This window comes from Phoca vitulina, unplaced genomic scaffold (genome assembly GCF_004348235.1).
Source record: "Phoca vitulina isolate PV1807 unplaced genomic scaffold, GSC_HSeal_1.0 scaffold2, whole genome shotgun sequence".
NCBI lineage: Eukaryota > Metazoa > Chordata > Mammalia > Carnivora > Phocidae > Phoca > Phoca vitulina.
In genome coordinates, this window is record NW_022589705.1 from 27,711,605 (window position 1) to 27,727,433 (window position 15,829).

The following is a 15,829-nucleotide window of genomic DNA, read 5'->3' on the forward strand; positions in this document are numbered from 1 at the left end:
CAACCCTATGACCCTCTCCGAAAAGATCCTACTTCATAGCCAACTTGCTCAGATGCATCTGCTTGGTATATCAAAAAAAGTATCTGTATTTAAAGTTTGCCAATGTAGCATGAATAAATTATAGAAGAATTATTTCTGAATTACGTAGCTCCGTTCAGAGTATCACAGTGAGAAGTTATAGATTATATGTACTTACTTTAAAGATGGCTCCAAGCATTATGAAATGCCTTCTTTGGAACGGTGTTAGAAACCTGTGACACGTTACAACCCATGCCTAGGGGCAGGCTCATTTCATGTCTGAGCTCATTTCAAACTACACTCCCATACCATCTCTTTACTTCAGTTCACTGGCCAATTTTTTCTTCCTAAAGTCACCATTCAACCTGTGACCATAGGACATTCACATGTGCTTCCATACCACCTGTATTTCTCTTTTTTTTAAAAAAAGATTTTATTTATTTGAGAGAGAGAGCACAAGCAGGGAGAAGGGGAGAAGGAGAGGACGCAGGGGGAGGGGAAGAGAGAGAAGCAGACTTCCCGCTGAGCAGGGAGTCCAATGTGGGGCTTGATCCCAGGATCCTGGGATCATGACCTGAGCTGAAAGCAGACCCTTAACCAACTGAGTCACCCAGGCACCCCTCTCCTTCTTAACAAATTTTGAAGTGGCAATTTTTCATTTAATTGCAGCAGTCGATTCGCCTGTCTCCCCCAGTAACCTGCAACCTCCGTGGGGGCAGGGACCATGTACATTTTTGCTTACCTTCTGTCCCCAGAGCCTGGCATAGTGTCGGGCACACAATAGCTGTTTACTAAATAGATGCTAAAAAAATACTATGAAATACACTCATTGGTGGAAATGTTTCAGTTTCTGAGAGCAGATCAGCCAAAAATCATTCAAATCAAAGTTGAAGAATGTTAAGGCTGAGCTGTTCTATCTTTGATCAAAAGATACAGGAAAGATTTTGCTGCTAGTTGGGTTTAAACTGATTTTGGAGACAACTCTCAAAAAGCCTAACAATTTAACAATGCTTATTTGGATATATATGAAGATGAAAAATTTTAAAACTTTTTTTTAATGGAGTAAGAGTTAATTCTCAGAAAGATTCACCCAGATTAGGCCAAATTTTAAACAAAGTTACCATTTAGTTCATCGGGCAGTTTATTAGGCACTCTACTTTAATCCTCCTATCTGATTCTTGCCCCCAGTTTGCAGATGAGGAAACTGAGGGTACAAGAGGCTAGGGCTACATACTGAGTAAGCGGCAGAGCCAGGATTCACATGCAGGTCTATTTGATCACAAGAGCTAGGTTTTTAATCTAAGCCATGCATTAAGCGAAGAAGTAAATGTTGACATTTAGAAATAATGCATTGCACCCTCCTGTAGAAAGGTACAAGACTACATAGAGTCTGATACTACCAACTGGGGCAAATATTTAAGTATTTAAAAAAAATAGGATCTGGATGCCAATGATGAGGTAGCAGGGAAACTAGACAATTTATGACAAAGGAATAAGGAGAAACATGAACTATCATCTACTGAAAGCTTGTTTTATGCCAGATACTGTATTAGATGCTTTACTGTTAATATTTCCTTTAATCCTAAGAATCCTGTAAAATGGGTAATAAGAGTCAAGAAAACACAGATGTAGAATAACTGATGTTTGGCTACCACAATGTTCCTTCCCTTCTTCCTAAGGATGTGACCTCCCACATTTTAGTGGGGCACAAGGTTTTCAGGAATAAGGACGATATTCTCCAGTCTCTATTCCAGCTAGGTGAGGTCACATTACTAAGTTCTGGCCAATGAGATGGAACAAGGATAGTATGATGGCCCCTGGGAAATTTCTGTAAGAGACCATGGTCTCTTGCCTTTCCCCTTTTTTCCTACCTTCCTTCTTTCCTCCTTTCTACTACTTGGAACCCACATGTGATGGCTGAGGCTCCATCTAGGACCATGAGGTTGAGGGCCTCTTCTGATGTGTGGTAGATCTATAAGGTGGAACCAGCCTAGGTCTCAGAAGACTGTAATACCATTATACCAGCCCTGGATTGTCTCTTTATAAACTTTTTTTTTTAGTGTGAAAGAGAAACAAACATCACTTTGTTTAAACCACTGTTTTTGCCGTCTCTGTGACTGGCAGCTAATCTTAACTAATCCAGCAACTGGTTCATCAGGCCCTTCTGCAAAGTCCACACTCTCAGGTAGAAGCTGAAAAACTCCTGTTTATAATTTGCAAAAGACTGGGGTAGGAGGGCAGTGAAAAAGGCTGAAAAGGAATTTGACAGAAGAAAAGAAGGTTTAAATTATGCTCTCAAATCTGCACACCTGAGAAAAGATTAAAAGGAATATGCTACTCAACAATAAAGAATTTAGTCTCCATCAGAGATGGGCGGGGGGAGAGCTCAGTCACCTGCACAGAGCTGGAAATAGAAGAGAAATAGAAGCAGCACAGCTGGTAGTTTCTGAGAAAGATGCTGTTGGCTAAGGAGTAAGCACTGGAGAATGGAGCCCTGGAAATGGCCATAGGATGAGACAGACAAGAACAAAGAATTACAAGGAACTCTGAAATTGAAGAAGCAGGAGATGAAGCTCAAAGATACATGGTCTGGAAAGGGACAAGCAGACTCATGTGACCCATATCAAGGACAGCATAAAGGTCAAAAAGGCAAAAGGAAAGGTCAAGAACGAAGCTCTAACAACTCATTTTTAATTCATTTCCTTTACACAGGTTCACAACAGCATTGAAGAAGTGAATTTAAATTGTGTTGCAATGGAGTAGAATCCTAAATGAGAGGAAGTCACAGAACAGGGAGTTTATTATTACCCTTTGCTCAATTTCTAAATGAACAGCAGTGATAAGAACTTAGCAGAGAGATTCAGTGACTGCAGTTAGGCCTCATTTTATTTAAGATCAATCTTCATGATTCAGAAAAGGAAAAATAATTTATGTCTGCCAAAGATGCTATTTTAAACATCAGAAAAAAAACTAACAATAAAGGTATGTAGGAAGTGTAGAAAATATAGATGGGAAATAAAATGAAAGTAAGTGATAGCAATAAAAGAAAAGACAGGAATATCAAAACACACACGACAGAGATGAGAATGCATTTTACAACTGGTTAAAAAAAAATTCTGCACTATAACTGGACCTCCCAGATTCCTTTTGAGTGGTCACAGGTCTGAATTGTTTGTGGAACATCCAGTATTCTCTTAGTCGGGGAAACAGGGAAGGACATGCTACGTGGAAGGCAAAGCAAACCATTCCACCAAGTCTGGAGTAACACGACAGCTTTAGCATACATTCATTTCTGATATTATCAGTGTACGCTAGAAGGGGGATGGAAAGGAAAAACAAAAATAAAATTTGGAAATTCAACTTGAGAGACACCAAGTGTAAATCGAGGATTAAATACGCTATTTTTCGTATGGGCAGTAAAAAAATTAGGAAAGCCCATAAAAATACCCAGATACCATTAAAAATGATTTGAAAAAAAATTTTCAGTTGTTTACAAATAAAAACATTGGCTAAAGCAAGAATCTTTTAAATATTAAAGTATTTGCCTGTTTCAACTTCAAGAAAACAACAAAAACATCACAAACTTCAGGCCACTGAAGGAAAATACCCACACAGTCTTAAAAATAATTGGAGTGATAATGGAATGTTATTCAGCGCTAAAAAGAAGTGAGATATTAAGCCATGAAAAGACCTGGAGGAAACATAAATGCCTAATACTAAGTGTAAGAAGCCAATCTGAAAAGGCTACAGAGTGTATGATTCCAACTATGATCGTCTGGAAAAGTCAAAACTATGGAGACCATAAAAGGATCAGTTGTTGTTAGTAGGGGAGGGAGGGATAAAAAGGTGGAGCACAGAGGATTTTTAGGGCACTGGTACTGTGATATAGTATCACAGTCTGTTATTACAGTGGTAGATACATGTTACTATATATTTGTACACCACCAAGAGTGAACCCTAATGTAAACTATGGACTTTGGGTGATAATGATGTGTTAGCGTAGGCTCACTGATTATAATGAATGTTCTACTCTGGAGGGGGATGTTGATAATGGGGCAGGCTATACACGGGTGCAGAGGGGGATGGGAGCTTTAAGGGAAACCTCTGCACTTTACTTTCAATTTTGCTATGAACCTAAAATTGCTCTATAAAAATGAAGTCTATTAAAAAAAAAAAACAAACTTGGTGGGTCTGGTATCTTCTTCAAGTTGTATTGATTAGGGCCCTTTTCATTTTAATTAATGTTGGTGCTTCCATTCTGAGGATTCTGAAGAATGAAACAGCAATGGGTAATGATCTTAGAAAAGCAAATCTTAACAAGCAGTCAAATGAAGTCACTCCAAATGTGAAAATATACATGTTAGGCTGGACATGTTGGAACACCTTTCCAGTCGAAGAAAAACAGAACAAGTTTTGAAGAATAGTAACTTTAATTCTAACATGTAGGTTTTTTATTTTTTGCTATAATAATAACATTTTAGGGGGATAGTAGGTATAAGAAAAAGTACCATGACTCAACGGTACAATCAGTGACAACTTTGCCTCCTTCATTACCTGAACTAAAAGTAGTATCAGACATGTTAAGGCTTATATTCTTAAATCACACAGGCCCAATTACTCTGGGGATTAGCTGTCATTTTACATTCTCTTCAAGAGTGGAGCTCGGACTAGGAAAGCCAGGGACAAAAGAAAGTCACCTTGGCACCCACAACTCAAAGGAGCATTTTGGGTTCTCAGGAGGTGCAACCTGAACACACTGAGGGCATTGGAACTGTTAAATAATTATACTGCATTTTGACCACTTCTGTGCGCTTCAACCCTACACTTAGGTTTAAGAGACAGAATAGTCTGACAAAGACACATGCCATTTAATTTTCTCCTAGAAAGCAGGGAACAAATGGACTATTTCAAATTGGCTACATATTTGCAATTTAAAATTTTCAGACTGCTATCTTTTTCAGAGTTTTAAAACCAGTGTTGAGGCAAATGTATTCAAGAAACTTCAGGCATAGGTTTGTTTTTAAATTTAGGTTTATCCTTTTCTTGGGAAGGGAAAGGGGGTTGCAGAGTCTGACTACAAAAGAAAGTCTTCCACAAATGTCATCGGACTAAAGGCAACCTATGGACTTTGGGAAGTCAGTTGGGACACAGAGTAATGCATTAGCCAACAACCGAGCCTCCTGCCTTCTGACCTCTCGGCACCTGCTCGACTGTAGCCTAGAAGAAGGGAAACTCTTGGCTTCTCTACGTGGGTATAGGTTGCCCCCCACCCCACCCCCTTCAAGCAAACGAACACCAACACCATCAAACAGCAGGCGAACAATGAGTACCCAAGGAGTTTGTCAAAGAACAGCGCAAGGGCAGGGGGCAAAGGAGAGCGAGCAAAGGCGGACGCCCTCGGGAGAGGTCTGCTCACTCTAGCCTGGGAAACCAGAACCCAGTGCCCGCACCGCGCCGAGGGCTCACACTCAGGTGCAGCGCCGAGACTCCTGCGGCGGAGAGGGGACCGCCTCGTCGTGGCCGCCCACTCCTCTTGCCCCGAATGACCCCAGCACCCAAGAGAGGTCCCCTCAGGGGTTTCGCTCCCTCTCTCCCGCAGACAAGGGAGCAGCAAAGCTGCCACTCATCTGCGGCCGCGCCACCTGCCTGCAGGCCCGGCTCGCAGGTGAGGCGCGGGCAGGTAACCGCACCTGCTCGGCCAGCCCCACCTGCTGCGTCCCCTCACCCCGTCCTCCGCCTCCACCGGCGGGGTCGGCTCGGCTCCTCCTCCGGGAGCGGGGGGCGCCCCGCTCCGACCTACCTGCGCGACCCCAGCCCCGGGCGCCCGCGCTCCCCGCCGCGTGCGCCCCGCGCCGCTCCGGGCGCGCCGGCGGCCGCCCCGCGCCGGCACTTTCTCGGCTGACGGCTGCTGCGGGCTCAGCGGGAAGCCCCAGCGCTGCCGGGCTCGCCGCCTCCGACCGGCTCCATTGTGACGCGGCGCGTTCCGCCGGCCAATCGCAGCGCGGCGGCGCGAACCGCTGACTAAGTTCGCGAGTGGAGGAGGAGGGGACTGGGCGGAGGCGGTGGCCGCGGGGTGGCGGCGGCAGAGGCGGAGGAGGAAGAGGAGGAAGAGGCTGCGGCTGCTTCGGTAGCTGCCCCTGCTGTGAAATTTGCAGCCGCCACGGCCCGAGTGTGTGCCCAGCTTTGGGCGCGCGGGGGCCGGTGACTCACCCTCGCCGGTGGAAACAAAGCGCAGCTGCCGTCACCCGGAGCGCGCCATGTGGCCGCCCCGGGCCGCTCGCCACAGCCTGGGGTCGGCGGGCAGCGGTGCTCAGCTACGCGACTCGCGGGCGGCTGGAGAGCGCGGGGGCTGTTTTCAAGAGAAGGGACGGACCGGGGCTTAGGGCCGTCCGCCAGGCGCACCGGGCAGGAGACTTTGGAAGTACTGTATTTTTTGCCCGCCCCCCCCCCCCCGCCTTTTCACGTGGGCACCCCTGAGTAACTTATTTTCATAATGTGTGCTGGGCCCTGAGGGAAGGCTCAGGTGGAGTACGTGGGAACCTACCTCTTAACACAAAAGTCTCTTTACCTTTCTTTATTCGGCGGGCTTAGGAAGGCCCCAGGGCCGAGTCCCGGTGCGGGAGAGTTACAGTTGTCCCAAACCAAGCGGCTTAAGTTAGGATTCGGGGCCTCCAATATCATCCGTCTCTCTCAGAGGTCCTTATCCTCGGCAGAGGGAACATGTGGAGGGGCCATGCTTAACGCCAGCACCAGCGTTTCACTGCTAATACACTGCAGGTCCACCTCATCTACTGCCCCACTTGGTTCCCTCTACAGTTGGGGCCCTGCCTTTGAAAAGTAACAATGCGCCTTATAGAACAAACAAAAAATTCAAACCCAGGAATTCGGGGACTTAATATTGTCATCCTCATTCAGTCCCCATTTCATCCCCACCCCAGATTTATCTTGGGCTTTTTGCACAGACTATCTTCTTCAACACAATGATTCAATTAGGCAACATTTATATCTCTGAGTTGCTATGGCAATCACATGCCCATTAAAAAAAAATTGTAGAGGGACCTCCCAAAGGAATAAAATGAAGACTATAAAAGACACAGCTTTGGGGGGTATATCTGATGGGTTTGTGTAAATGGGAGAAAGGAAACCGGCACAACTGGGTTATATGAGACCAAATTGTGTCCTACAAAGACTGTTCAGATTAGGACTACAATTTGAATTTCTCTGAAAGGGAATAAGAAGAAGGCTGTCTTTCTGACACTGCTCTATTCTTTCCTTGTCCATTCCATTCTAGGTTGGCAGCTGTCTTCTTCCTGAGTCTTGGAGGAAAGGTTGAAAGAGCATTTCTGCATAAGGTCATTCAGAGAGTTTTTATTGAATTTATGTGTGAAACACTGTGTATGTACAGATCTATTAAGCCAATTTAGGTTTAGGTTTGCTCCTCAAAGAGCTTACCACCTGGAGAGGAATATAAAAAATATATACAGAATTAAATATGAAACAAGGAAAAAAGTGAGTGTTATAAGCAATACTGATTATAAAGTCATGAGATTAAAAATTGAAAATGTCCAATTTTCCATATGTATCTTGGAATGTTTGGAAAGGAATTTTCTCTTCCCTTCCAAATCCACAGACAGATAATCCATCTTCTATCGTATCGCTACCTGTGTGACTGGGTGTAGTTACTTCACCTCCTTGGGAATCAGTCTCTTCCTCTATAAAGTAAAATATTATAAACCAGATGATCTGTTAAGATTCCAATTCCAATGATGGTATGAATTAAAAGCTGACTTCCATGCTTGGTAACTCAAGGTACCATTCGCAAGGAGTTGAAGTCATTGAGTTCATTAAGACTGCATTAGCTCCGGGTTAATCTCAGATATGTCGCTTATAAATATGTTTATTTTATTCCAATTCTCATGAACAGTGTCACCCTCCATGATGACAACATTTATTATTGTCACTAGAGGATGTGGGCTTTTGAATTTGTGATATTGCTTCTGGGAATCCTCCTCTGAACATACAATGGATGTTTCTCTTGTTTCTTCTTCCCCCTGTGATGCTTCATATAAGCTCCTACTTGCATTACAGTGAGGAGAAAGATGAATAACCTCTAATCCTACTCTTGGAGAACTTTAATACTATGCATGTGGTATGGGACCATAACGAAGAGAAAGTATTTACTAACTGGAAACTACTGGCATCCCAGAGTAGACCTTATGAGAAACATAAATACGGTTTGTCTTTTTATGTCTGTACCCAGTTTTAACACTACATTGTAACCTCTTTGAAAACAGGACCTGTGGAGTCTTAGAATATGACTTAGAATATGGCAGTCCTTACAGGATTACAGGAGTATCTGAAATTCTCTAAGGGACTCTCTGATTAAGCTATTTTGGTTAAAAAAAAAATTCTACAAGACTCAATCACTATTTCCACAGCCAAATTAATTGAAGTCTAAAATGTTAGCAGGCTACCTCTGAGCTAATTCTCTGAAAGGCAAAAAAAAAACAACAACAACAAAAAACCACACATCTCTGAGTGTCATCAGCATAAGCTATGCTCCATGTGGCTGTCTTGATAAGAGTTTCATTTTTTCTGAGTCTTGAGAAAATTTTTATGATTAATGGAAGACAGAATATTATCCAATGTTAACAGTTCTTTTCCAATTCTGTATTCTAAAAATTATTTATGATACGAAAAATCCTCTTTCTTTAAATTAATTAAACATTTGAATGTCTACACAGTATAAAAGAAAGACTAGGGATCTGACAGAGGTGAGGGAAATACCCAGATAAATATAGTAAATCATTTTCTTAAAGATATGTATTCTAGGGGCGCCTGGGTGGCTCAGTCGTTAAGCATCTGCCTTCAGCTCAGGTCATGATCCCAGGGTCCTGGAATCGAGCCCCCCATCGGGCTCCCTGCTCTGTGGGAGGCCTGCTTCTCCCTCTCCCACTCCCCCTGCTTGTGTTCCCTCTCTCGCTATTTCTCTCTCTGTCAAATAAATAAATAAAATCTTTAAAAAAAAAAAAAAAAAGATATGTATTCTAGTGTGGAAGGTATATCCAGGTAGCATACAGCATCTCAAAGAGGAGGGTTGGTGGGCCATGTAGGTTGAAGGAGAATCATACTGAACATGGGTCTGAGAAAGTTTGGCTAGCTTTAAGATTCTAAACTGGAATAATACTTTTAAATATTGCCTCAGCAAAATAAATAATAAATAAATAAATAAATAAATATTGTCTCAGCATCATGGTTCAAGTTTGTTAGTTTTATTGAGATGTCAGGTCAAAAGAACAAAAATTAGAAGTTATTCACAGTTTTGCATTCTCAGAAAGTTTGCCTGAGTCCCCCTGGTTCAGCTGTATATGGCTGAACACATTGTTATTGATAAAGAATTTTTATTTTTGGCCAATACTTCACCCTGTTTTCCTGCCCTTTTCAATCTTCAGAGGTTTAACATGAGTTTTCTTGGGCCTGGGGGAAATTCTGAGAATAACTCCTGAGGATGAGCTCAGTGGTGGGAATTCTGAGGACAGGATGAGTAGGACATTGCACATGTGTTTGGAATAAAGTAGCTTGACCTAGAAATCCAGACTGCAATTGTGCAAGGGTGCTGTGCACTTCAGTGTGAGTTGATCCCTTATCATGGTCCCATTCTGAAATATTCATGACTAGTTACTCTGTGTTCTCACCACCCACCATGCTGATTGCCCCCTCTGCCTTAATTGTACATTGCTCCTTACTTATGAGAAAAGTGCTACAGAGGTGACCTCCCAGCCTCTTCTCTGAAGGAAAAACACCAATTCCTGCAGCAGGATGCCCGACATCCCCAGCTGATGTGTCTTCTGGGAAGTTGTCCAAATATTTCTTTGAAAGTTTCCCATGCATCCCATTTAGAGAATACATACTGTCATCTGGGTCACATATTGGAGTCCACCACACAGCAGCCAGCCAGTTACTGACTTTTGTCCCTTTCCTATCCACAAAAAGGAGATGGCTTCTAAGAAAATATTTGCAAGTGAAGCCAGGCTGAAAGCCTAGAGATTAAAGCAGAGTTGGTGCTCCTCAGTGTCTGCAAAGTGGTTGAAAATGACCCTGATGAGTTCTGCTAGTGACTGGACAGTGCTTGTTGGGATCCCTGCAAGGATTCACTCTGTGTTCCATGAACCATGTTGCAATCTGTGCAACAGGTTTCCTGGTGTTGTTACAGTGACTGGTTTCTGAGGTTCCACATAGTAAACCCTTCCATTTATTTGGTTGGGGGTAACCCAAGTCTCAGACCAGCCAGACCTTGATTTCTCCCCTTTTTTTTTTACCCTTCAGCAGCTGTGTGTGTCTGTGCACATGCCTGAGCATTTCTTGGCCTGATGTTAGGTCATCTGTTAATTATAATATACATTGAATATTGGACTTCAATTCTCATCTAAACTGATTCCTTTTTTTTTTTTTTTTAGAGAAAGGGAGAGGGAGAGACAGAGGTGGGGGGAGGGGCAGAGGGAGAGAGAGAATCTTAAGCAGACTCCACACCCAGCGTGGAGACCAACGCGGGGCTTGATCTCACAATCCTGAGAGCATGACCTGAGCCAAAATCGAGTCAGAAGTTTAACTGACTGAGCCACCCAGGTGCCCCTAAACTGATTGTTTTTTTTTTTTTTTTTAAGATTTTATTTATTCATTTGGCAGAGAAAGAGACACCGAGAGAGGGAACACAAGCAGGGGGAGTGGGAAAGGGAGAAGCAGGCTTCCTGCCGAGCCGGGAGCCCGATGTGGGACTCGATCCCGGGACTCCAGGATCATGACCTGAGCCGAAGGCAGTCGCTTAACCAACTGAGCCACCCAGGTGCCCCTAATTGTTAACGGTAGGAGCTAATATAGCTCTGTGGTTTATTAAGAATAAAAAAAAAAAATCGTCAAAGAACAGGATTCAGGACATTTTAGGGCTGGAGAAGAAAGAGATATATGCAAGAAAGAGCACTGGACTTGGAGTCTTGGGTTCTACTGGTGGCTCTTCTGGCCATGAAAGCCATTAACAGTCTAGGGAGGAGTTTCTATTTTACAAGGTGTTTAATATATCTATCGTGAACTATATAAGAAAAGAAGATGGATATAGTTCACTCATGTTTTAGAAGTTTCAGAGTTCATTTCACTCATTTATCATCCAACAAGATTTATCCTATGCAAAATACTGCACTGGTTTCTGGGGATACACCGGTCCATATGATGGATGTGGCCTTTGCTTCCTCAGGTCCACAGTCTCTCAGCATTCCTCCAGAGAACGTAAGGCTAGATGTGATAAATCAATGAGGACTAACTAACCAAACTCCAATCTGTCCCCACAACTCCATCCTCTTTGGCTTGGTCTCCTGAATTCTCCATATCTAAATGCAGACACACTTTCCAATTACCTACTTCTACTGACTTATCTCTGCAAACTTCTTTGCATCCAATTTACTATCTCCACCAAACTATTGTTTTTGGAACATATAAAAACAAAAGGACATTTTCCCTCAAGAAGTGTAAAGGTTTTAAAACTTGAAAAAATAGAGGCAAATATGTGGCCAGATAAGTGAGCAAATATGGGGCCTGGTAGAATCTCCTAACACAGGATACTGACATGGCTCAGAGACTATAACTCAAATATGCTTGATAATAGCTTAATATAATCTAGTTACCTTATGAAAAAGAGCAGTAAAATAACAAAGCAGATGTTCTTTTTCATTACAAAACTGGTGGGCAAAAGTAGTAAGGCTTACACAGGTAGAGGAGAGGGTGGGTTAAAGTAAGAAAAACTTCTCAGAGAAATTGAGACCTGATGAGTAAATTAAAGAACTCAGGACTTCAAAGAAACCTGTTGTTTTAGTGAGTAGAACAGCTTCTGGTGGCTGACAAAGGCCTTGTGTAGGTGGGGGACTTATGGACAGCTTTATTACAAGTAAAGATGAAGGGGAAGCATCCTGAAGGATGAAAGCAGGTATATAGGTGGGTGGAAACTTTACACTTTTATCTTTATCTTTGAGTGAGCTTAAATGTCAAACAAAATTCCTGGATTTACTTAATTTACTTATCAGTTCAATAAGCAGATATAATATTTTGCTCTTCAGGATCCAGGACAAAAAGGATCTGTGCATTCTGAGTAAATAACAATCAAAATGCAAATAATTTCTATTTATAAACTAAAGTTCACACAAATTACTCAGTGTATTATAGTCATTTCTGAGCAATATTCTCTTACCTCTGTATTCTGTATACCTAAGAGTGCTGTCATCTATTAGCAGTCCCTAGCCTTGCTGAGTCACTCTGTGAAACCTCCTGCAACCCAGCCATCATTCAGAAGCCCAGTAGGTTGAAAGATGACAATTACTTAATTGCAGATCCCCAACATCCTCTGGAGGATAAAGGCTATATCCATCACATGGACTATGTATGCATCCCCAGAAACTGGTACAGTGATTTGCACATACTAGCCACAGAATAAATAGTTATCAAATGATGAATGAATAAATGAAGCAAAATGTAGTCTGTGATTTCTGAAATGCACATATTCTCTATTCTGTATATTCCAGGGTTGTCTCAGGATTTAACCCCTAGCTCTGTCCACTTCAGCTCCTGCAGTTTAACATGATGTCACTTGATTGAAGAATCAACAAATTTAAAAGACTGGGATTTGGAAGTGCAAAGGAGTACATAGGGATGATTTGAGAAAACAAGGGGATGATACAGAAGTGGCAACATTTTTCAAAATTAGCTAAAAAAAATTTACTTATTATAAGATCACTTATTATATTTCTCATGGCTATGAATGTCTTTATCTCCTCTTTCTTGGTAACATACACATCCACACTGGCATTGGGCCATTTTTTCCAACTTGAGTGTCTTGTGGCTTTGAAGTGTCATAATATCTTGAGGTTTCTTTGATAATACTTGACCAGAGGACTGGCTTTGGAGATGCCAGAAACCATGATGATTAGCATACAAGACAGCATACAAGACAGTGCAAAACCATGAGTCAACAAATTATGACTACCTTTAGAAATAGCTACCTATATATAGCATAAGTGGCTAAAAGCATGGATTCTGGAGCAAGGCGACTTGGGTTCAAATGTTGGCTTTGCCCTTATGAGCTGTTTGAGTTTTGTTATTACTTAATTTCTCTTAGCCTTAGTTTTCTACTTGAAAAATGGGTTGTGGTAAGGATTAAATGAATAATATGGTTAGAATAACTCCAGAAACATATTAATTTAGCTCTTATCATGATTTTTGGTAAGTGAACCACTCTGAACTAAGAGTTTCCATGCACAGAATGAGAGGTTTTGAGTAGATTATCTCTAAGGCCCTTCTCAATCTACTGTTTTCAAGCAAGAACAGTTCGTCTATGCATTTTCCTACATATATGTGTGTGGTTAGAGATAGGGAAGTGGGTGATTAGTTAGTAAATGCTTTCCTTGATTGATGGAAGAAGGGGTTATTGGGAGATTAGACCAAGCTTCTTTCCTAGATTCTAAATTCCTTGGGAGTGAAAAGTATATGGTTCTTCTTCCATATCCCAAGGCCTAACATGGTACCTGGGGATAGTGGGTGCTCAATAAACTGTTAATGAATGTGGAATAAAGGCCCTTGTGTCTTAAGTTCCCAGGTGTGTGGGAATCAGAAAGGGTAGAAACTGCTTCCTAAGCCTTTTCTTGTTTTAACACTACTTACACAAAATATTCAAAAAACATTAGTGCTCTCTACTGGAGATATTCATAGTGCAGGAGTTCAGTTAATTGGTTATTGATGGCAGATTCTGATTGGAGTTCAGAAGTCCTGGATATGGCAGATAGACATATTTTACTGTTTCAAGTACATATTTGGTGTATGTCATTGAAGATGACATGATTTGCACTAAAATTTCTTTGCCTTCTATTTCTGACCCTCCTTCAGAGCATTTGTTTGTTTGTTTGTTTAAAGATTTTATTTACTTATTTGACAGAGAGAGAGATAGCGAGAGCAGGAACACAAGCAGGGGGGGTGGGAGAAGGAGAAGCAGGCTTCCCACTGAGCAGGGAGCCCGATGCGGGAATTGATCCCAGGAACCTGGGATCATGACCTGAGCCGAAGGCAGATGCTTAACGACTGAGCCTCCCAGGCACCTCCCTTCAGAGCATTTGTATCTATACATTTGTACAAATTGTGTATTCTTTCTCACTCATTGTGAATAAAAAGAGGACAGCATTAATTAAAATATCAATGTTGAGAAAATAAAAAGACAACCCACAGAATGGTAGAAAATATTTATAAATCATATATTAGATAAGGGACTTGTATCCAGAATGTACAAAAACAAAACTCAACAATAAAAAAAGACAAAAACACAATTTTAAAATGGGTAAAATATTTGTTGACATTTCTCAAAAAAGAGATATACAAATGGACAATAAGCATATGAAAAGATACTCAACATCATTAGTCATTAGAAAAATGCACATCAAAACCACAAGGAGATAATACTTAGAACTCATTAGGATGATTAAAATCAAAAAGACAATGACAAGTCTCAGTGAGGATGTGGAGATACTGGTATCCTCATAACAATTGCTGATAGGATTGTAAAATGGTGTATCCACCTTGAAAGACAGCCTGGCAGCTTCTCAAAATATTTACCATAGAATAACTCTATGACCCAGAAATTCTACTGCTAGGAATATACTCAAGATAAATGAAATATCACCATACAAAAACCTATACATGAATGCTCACAGCAGCATTATTCATAATAATGCTTGAGAAAACAAGGGGATTTCATTATTATTCATTATTCATAATAACCAAAAGGTAGAAACAGCCTAAATATCCATCAACTGATGAATGGATAAAGGAATTGTGGCATATCAATATAATGAAATATTTTTTGGCCATAAAAAGTAATGAAGTATAGATAAGTGCTACAACATAGACGAACCTTAGAAACATGCTATGTGAAAGAAACCAGTCACAAAAGACCACATATCATATAATTCCATTTACATGAAATATCCAGAATAGGCAAATCCACACAGACACAAATAGTGCATTAAGGATTGGGGGAGAAGGGGCAGAGAGTGACTGCTAATGGGTACAGTGTTTATTTTTGGGGTGACAAAATGTTCTAACATTAGACAGTGATGATGATTACACAACTGTGTGCATAATACTAAAAGACAATGAATTGTATACCTCAAAAAGGTGAATTTTGTGGTGAATTACATCTCAATACAACTGCTATTAAACAAAATCAATGTTCTCTAAATATACCCAGTTGCAATAACCATAGGACAAAATGTCACGCTTTGGTGGATTTTTAAAACCTGTACTTTGCCATATAAAGATCTCCTGGAGGGCTAAGCCAGTCAAGTGATTTCTGTTTTGTTTTGTTTTCAACTAAAGAAATCATCTGAGGTTGTATTAGTATGATGCCAGAATTGTTACGGAACCTGGACTGATTGCCCAACGGAAGAACCAAGTGGCACTCGCAGATCTTGGAGGATAGGAGGTTTATTTAACGCCGGTGGGCTCGGAGGAGAGTGATCTCCAAAGGTCTGAGCCCCGAGCACAAACAAAGGGGGCAATTTCTGCACTTCTACCTCGGCATACTTGGCACTTTTGGCGCGTGTGCAAAACAGGGCAGGGAGAAGAACACGGAAGAGCCCCAGGGCAAGGATTGGGACTCTCTCACTGGATCTGTCAGCCATCTTAGGACACAGATTTTCCTTATCAAAATAACTGATTAAGAAGTAAAAAAAAGCAATTTGGTTATTTTAGTTTTATTGAATTTAAACTTTTTACTTTCTAT

At 41.5% G+C, this 15,829-nt stretch overlaps 1 protein-coding gene across 2 annotated transcripts in view; it reads right to left on the reverse strand.

The window, feature by feature from the left end:
* LRRC8B (leucine rich repeat containing 8 VRAC subunit B) overlaps positions 1–15,829 on the reverse strand; it is a 278,771-nt gene that overhangs the window by 87,106 nt on the left and 175,836 nt on the right. The window contains exon 1 of one of the 2 annotated variants that reach the window (XM_032424272.1): positions 5,819–5,837. The exons of the other annotated variant lie outside the window; for it this stretch is intronic. The gene's annotated coding sequence lies outside the window, so the exon portion shown is untranslated. Of the gene's footprint in view, positions 1–5,818; positions 5,838–15,829 lie in introns of those variants that run through there. 2 annotated transcript variants of the gene reach the window in all.